Raw genomic sequence first — 7,016 nt, 5'->3', positions numbered from 1 at the left:
AATATTCAATGAGGACCCAGTGAATTATTCTGATGTCTATCTTTTAATGGCCAGCAGTGACTGTACCATCTTTATTTACTTTATTAAATAAATACTGATTTTATTTCACATATTTTTGTCTCCCTACCATTTCCACATCTGACTACCACTATTACTATGTCCTATCATAACATTCCAGACATGCTTAGAAACAAGTAAAGGGTGGAGCTCCATCCTTGAACACTAAACAGGCATTTTAGACAACGTGTTCTTGGCAATGGAACCTGGACAACATTTGTCAAACACAATAGGCAAAGTTCTTACTTTGTATTATATAAAGGACAGACATACTTATCAGCTGTTACAGAAATTAATAAGTAAGACAGAATATTTCAAATTGTTTAAGCCATTTTCTTAAAGAGACTTCCTCCACTGCCAGAGATCTTGAACAGCCTCCTGGTCAGTCATCCGGAAGCAAATCTTCTCATAATTAATGAACTTGGCTTCCACTTTGGGATGAGAACTACCTTTTTCTATGCTTGCTTGTATTTTTGCCTTAATGTCTTCTGCAGAGCAAGATACTTTTGGTGTTTTAGGAATTTTGTTCTGTTTTCTGAAGGACGGTTTACCATTTGATCTTAGTGTTGATGGTTTTAAGTCTTTTGCATTTTGGGTTGATTTTTGTGCATTTTTGGATGGGGTATCTCATACAGATTTCTTCACTGGAACTTTTTTCTTCAGCTTCCTCATCATCAAAATCATCATCTTCATCAACCTCATCCTCATCATCTTTGTTGTTGTCCTCATCATCTTCGTCAAGTTTTACCTTTTCCTATGGACCCTTGTACTACCTCCAGGAACAGATCTCTTTTCAGATATACATAAGAGTTTCACATCCTCCTGATCTTCAACTTCTGACCCTGCATCTTCCTTTACAGCTACTAGATACTGTCCACTAGTGCACAGACCCTGAACCACACTTCAGCCTTAAGACCACAGCTGGTGTCATTTCAAAGTCCCAAAGAGAAATTATTGGTTGTACTGACATTTTCAAAGTTGTCCATGTTACTTTAATTGGACTGCCTTCATAGTTCATTCCTTCTGCCTCTACAATGTCTAATGTCTTTTGCCCCTGCCCCTAAACTAGCCATTCTTAGTGATAACTGGTGCTCATTCTCATCATTATCCACCTTAAAGTGGTGATCTTTGTCAGCCTTTAGTTCACAATTGGAAAGGAAGCTCTGAGGCCTAAGAGGGCACATGTCCATCGAGTCTTGCATGAAGTGGAGGTGTGCACACTTCGGTAATTTCACTACTGTTAAGAGTTGCAACGTAAATGTCTGATAGGCAGGCTATTTGGTACCAGGTTGAGAATCACTGCTCTAGGGAATTGAATGTGTGCTCCCAAAGTACAGAGCCATGCTTAACAGCCAATTTTGTTAATTTCCAATAATAAATTTTTTTCTGCTTATGCATTTCATTCTTGAAAAATTACACCAAAGGCAGGGGGATACTTAGAGGCATGAAAAGGTGTACATGGAGTTGTCTTTTTACTTTTCAGATCCATGTTAAGTAAGGAAAGCACATGCCCTTTTTCCACAAGAGATCTATCTAAAACAGGTAACTGCCATCCCAGATACAGTCAGAAGGGATTTCTGCTTTTGTTTGGACTAAGTGAAAGGAAGTGCCTTTGTCTTTTGAAAGCCTTTTGGTATCTAATCCAAAGCAAGGATTCTAAAAGAGTCTTTTTTTTTTTGTTCTTTGTTCCTTGAGACAAGGTCTCTTTGGCAAAGTAGACTAGATTGGCCTTGAATTCACAGAGATCCTCCTACCTCTGCTCTCAAGGGCTGGAATTGTACTACTATACCTGGCCTCTGAAAGACTTTCAAATTGTAGAAGTTTCTACTGGTTTTTGTAGAAAATTTCTACTAAGGCTATGAGACTACCCAGGGTATATGTCCATCACTCATGTTATTTTACTTTAAATATAGTGTGTGCTTAAGTGTAACAAAAATGAAATAACAGGCAAATAATAAATAACCTACACTATAGCAAAAACATGTATCTTTGACTTTAAAGTATAAAATGAAACTGTATCTATAATAGTATGGAATTAAGCACCTACAACTTAAGTCACTATATGTCAAAAATTATAAATAGCACCAAAAGTCAATTCAATAATTTTAACAGAAGCCAAGTTGCAGAGTACTTAAGGACACTGGAAAACAACAACAGAGACAAGTAAGAGAGAAGATAGAGGAGAAAGAATAGGAAGGGGAGAGAAGAATAGTGAGCTGGAAGGAAAAAGATATTTGTTCAAAGAAAGGAGACATACAGTTTGCCATAGGCTAGATGATAGTGGCTCCCTGGGCCACATAAAACAATAACTATCTGGCTATTTTAAATTGATTTTTTCTCTCCTGTTTTATTGTCTTTCAAAAATTGTTTATTTTCTATGTGAGAGTGTTTTGTCAGCACCCCATATGTATGCAGTGCCCTTACAGACCCAAAGACAGACAGATCTCCTGGAACAGGACTTACAGCTGAGAATGGCCCCCACATGGGAGCTGAGACACAAAGCCAAGACCTCCTGATGCGCAACAAATGCTCTGAACACCTGAGCTATCTCTTCTCTCTCTCTCTTCCTTTCTCTCTCTCAAAATACAAGCTGAAACACAATGCTATCACGGAAAGGAGGAAAGGATATTTGCTGAAAAACTGGAAAAAGAACAAGAAAAGAAAAGCTCTCTATCCTCCCCAGAAAGTATAACGTTGCCTGGGGTCCATAAATGTTCCAAAGTCACATTTATGTGGGAAGTTTCCAATAGACTTTAAGTTGTATAAGAAATGCTGTTTTCTTACCAAGGTATATTTCAGCTCACCTGACACTTATTACTTATTCAAATGCCCAATAGGAAAGATGAATATGGGATATGAAAGAATGGGAAGGCATTGTAACATTTTTTTCTGTATTGGCTTGGTATTAATTTTCTCTCCTTTCTTTTAACTTATTTTTTTAGCCTCATCATGCTTCCAGTAGAATGACTTGTTTTGAGTTTTAGTAAGAAAGTGACCAATGGTTTTTAACAAAATTTCAGATGACTGCTGACTTAATATGGTGCACAATGGTAAAGATGAAGCTTGAGATATGAAAAACCTACTCTAGAAAGTTTAGCATGTAACCACATAAAATTTCTAATACTTGGGTTGATAGCTCCTCATAGTTACACCTTATCCCTCAAGGAAGGGAGACAAGAAAATCAGTAACTATAGTGCAGTAACAACTGTGTTAATGCCATTCTTAGCCAGACTTTATGAAGACACATAGAACAATGTAACCATTATAGGGGAAAGTTTGAGATATAAGAATAGTTGTGTCATATCAAAAAATTTAGAGAAGTAATGAGGCTATTGATGCATATAAGAAACTATGTATATAAGAGCAGAAGTGTATAAAAGAACATGTTATGTGTGTAATGATTTGTCCTGTCCTTTTAAGAATCAAGCCCCTCCCACTCCCTCCCCTGTTCACTGAGGCAGGCAGATCTTCCTTCCTGCTTGCAGCCCAAGTTTCTTCCTTTTCCCATCTCCCTTTCCAAGAGGCAGCTTTTGTCTCTCCCCACTTCTTCCCTTTCCCCCTTCTCTCTCTCTCCTCTCCTCTTCTCCCTTCTCCGCTTCCCTTCCATAACCCACTAAATAAATATCCAACCTCACCTGCAGTGTTTCTGCTGCTGTAGCTACTCGGGGATCTGTAGCATTTTTGCTTAATCCACTACAGTGTGCACACAGGTCACTGCTAAAATATTATCATGGAGTAGTAGAACAGTTGAAGGGGTGGCTAGAGAAGGTCAGGTAGGTAGGCAGGGGTCAGTGATAGCATGTAACATCATAAGTAATGTTCTTGGGAGTTTGAAATAAGTCCTGGACCTATCCTTAGGAGAAAGGACTTTGTGTTTTCTTTTCAGTACTTCATTTGTTGATTAATGCTAATGAAGGCTCTTTGTTTCCATAACGTTTCCCCTATAGCTGTTGCCATTTACAAAGAAGGTACTTATTAATTAATCATTGATGTTGAATCATTGGACAGGTTAGTTAGATAAACTACTGGGCCTTAAGTGGAACAAGGATGTTAGGGTTAATGTGTCAGAATTAGAAAATGTCCACATTACTGGCGCTGAACTCGAAGAAACTATATAACTCTGCTATATTGCAGTTTTGGTGAGGGGTGGGACAAGAGAGGAGTTCCTCAGGTAATGGCCATTTCAGGAAGATCCTTACTGGTGTAGTCATTTCAGACCCTGGGGTCGAATTTAGGTTTCTCAGATACAAAATCAATTTTCTCAATATGCCCATCCTCATCAAACTCAGACACTGTTGATCTTACCAGACCCAGGTTCTAGGTTGTAAGAACTGTTTTCAGAAGTGTGGCTTTTGCATAGGGCACATCTATCTCTTAGTTACAAGCTTACTCGGGAAATGAAATGACATATCAGCACAGGACTTTGTGGGTGCAGAGGTAGGTCAAAGGGGACATTATATTCTCAGGAGACGTGCCCTCCAAGCCAACTTAGCATACATAACACATTGTTATTCTCTTCTAAAGAAATATTCCTGCCCAGAGAACTTGAACTTGTTTTTAGAATAAGACAGAACATTGATTCACCTGACACATTGTCACATGTGGGTTTTTTCCTAGAATCCCTAAAATACTCTCCCACCTTGCTTTGTTATGATATTACTTGTCATAGAGTGTAGTTTATATATAATTACAATGTGTCCAGACACAAAATGAATTGACACTGGAAATTCTTCAGCAGTACATTAACAAACTATCATTTAATATCATGAGAATTCTGTAAGGTGGGCTGTCCTATTCATTATTTTGTTTCAGACTCAGAATTAATCCTGTTCTTGTTTGATAGCCAGTTTACAGAAACTCTCCATGTATTGAAGTTGGTATACCATTAGGTCTTTGCACAGTTAAAAACAAAATGGAGGACCATGAATTAAGCAGGAAGTAACCATGAAGAGTTCCAGTTCAGGAATTGGAGAACATCTTTTTTTTAAGCATTGGAGCTTTTTCTGGCAAATGAAATCATACTCAGAATATATAAAATTGTTAACACAGGGCTCCAACGGAGCACTGGCCTATTTTTGTTTGCTCATTTTACACATAGGAGAACTGATACTATTGTTGGGAGAGTGATATGCCCAGCATAGGACAGCTGGTCAGTGGCAGACCTAATATTAAAAGATAGATCATTTGACTCCTAGTCTAGTGCTATTTTTGCTTCACCATTCACTATTAGTGAACTGGAATGGAGCCAAAAACTGATAGAGCCCTTAAGTGATTGCTGCAAGCCACTCATTAACAACTTTGACTAGAAAATTCCCATCACCTGGTTCAAGTACTTCCTTTGTAAAATCAAAACAAAACAAAAAACAATGGATGGGATTACTTTTGCTGTTGGAAATTTCTATCAATGCCCCAAAGAGAAGTTTGACTTCTGACAATCTAACCATTTGTGTTCAAACAACCAACACCAGAGCCATTTATTGGCAATTGTACCCATGCTCTCTAAAATGTACCAATATGAGCATACTTATAGAATGTTATCAGCATAAAGGGTGTACTTGTCAATACTTGTAGAATATAGCATGAATATAATTATTTTACAGAATATAATTGGAACTTGTTGGAAATATCATGATGTAGTTGCACTGATACATGCATTTGAGATGGATGGTTATAAGGTGCTCTTTACATCTTAGAGAGATGTTGTCTTTCTTAGATTCTGTAACCCTGGTTGTCTATTGATGCTGATGTAGAGATGATCATTAAAAAAAAAAAACAGCTAGAACAAACAAGAATCTGAAGTGCCCTTTGAACTTAATGGTTTTCCTATCTTGGTTGGCTTGTAGGTCAAGAAGAGAGCTGTTGGGTGCAGGAGAGCACTCAGATACTTGTTTTGAATGATAAATGGCAAATCCTAGCTCCTATGTTTTTACCTTTGAAAAATAAGTGAGAATAAGTTTATCTCTTGCTTCCTTGATAGTTCGCTCATCATAAAACAGATTCTTTAACTTTTGAGCACATCCTCTTACACTGAACACTTGGCCAGCCAGAGTATATGGAAGACATTTGAGCAGTTAAGCCACAGAGTGCATGTGCTTTAACTCCTTGCTTTTGAGCACAGTCATATTCAATTTCTCCAGTCACTCTTTCTTTGTTTCTCAAGACAGGATTTCTCTGTGTAGTCCTGACTGTCCTGGAACTCACTTGTAGACCAGGCTTGCCTTGTGCTCACAGAGATCTACCTGCTTCTGCATTCCCAAGTGCTGGATTAAAGGCATGCCCCACCACTGCCTGGCCCTTCTCATTCTTATGAGGGCTAATTCCTTTGTGTTTTCTATTACATCTCTTGTTTCTGTTTTTTACCACAGTGATTTTCACAGACTACCTCTCTGATTGTCTACTAAATGTCTAGTCCTGTCATATACACTGGCAAGACAAAAGTCCCTGTCTTTGAATGGACGAAACAGCTCAACAAATAGCTGGGTAATGGCACTGTGATATGGATAGGAGCTCTGGGAATGGTGTAAATGTGGATTCTTGAAGACAATGAAGAGTGTCTCTAACTATGTAGCCACATGTGAAATGGGGGGTTAGTTTAAGACTGAGAAAAGGCTGAAGCATGCGGTGAACTTGGGAGGTTGTGAAGGTAAAGGCCATGAGAGCTGAGAGAAAGTGACCCTGATAACGGGTATTCCGAATGGTTGAAAGAGAACATGCTGTGGGTAGGTGGTGACCAGTGGTTGCGTTAGGTACCCAATTTCTGTAAGTAGTCAACAGCTGAGAATGCCTAGCTCTGGTTTTGATCTTTGGTAAGATATAAAGGAAGCCAGAGGTGTTAGAAAGATGGTTCAGTGGTTAAGAGCACTTCCTGTTTTTCCAAAGGACTCAAGTTCAATTCCCAGAACCTAGGGCAAGTCATAATTGTCTAATTTTTGCTCTGGGAGATCTGATGTCTCTGGCC

The 7,016-nt window shown here is 38.5% G+C and overlaps 1 pseudogene; it reads right to left on the bottom strand.

Moving 5' to 3' along the window:
- Positions 1-393: 393 nt before the first annotated feature.
- LOC121441697 lies at positions 394-1,259 on the bottom strand (annotated as a pseudogene).
- Between the last annotated feature and the right edge of the window lie 5,757 nt (positions 1,260-7,016).

Source organism: Microtus oregoni, unplaced genomic scaffold (assembly GCF_018167655.1).
Source record: "Microtus oregoni isolate MIOR12 unplaced genomic scaffold, Mior012 000080F_ref0000499, whole genome shotgun sequence".
Lineage (NCBI taxonomy): Eukaryota > Metazoa > Chordata > Mammalia > Rodentia > Cricetidae > Microtus > Microtus oregoni.
This window is presented reverse-complemented; position numbering and strand designations above follow the sequence as displayed.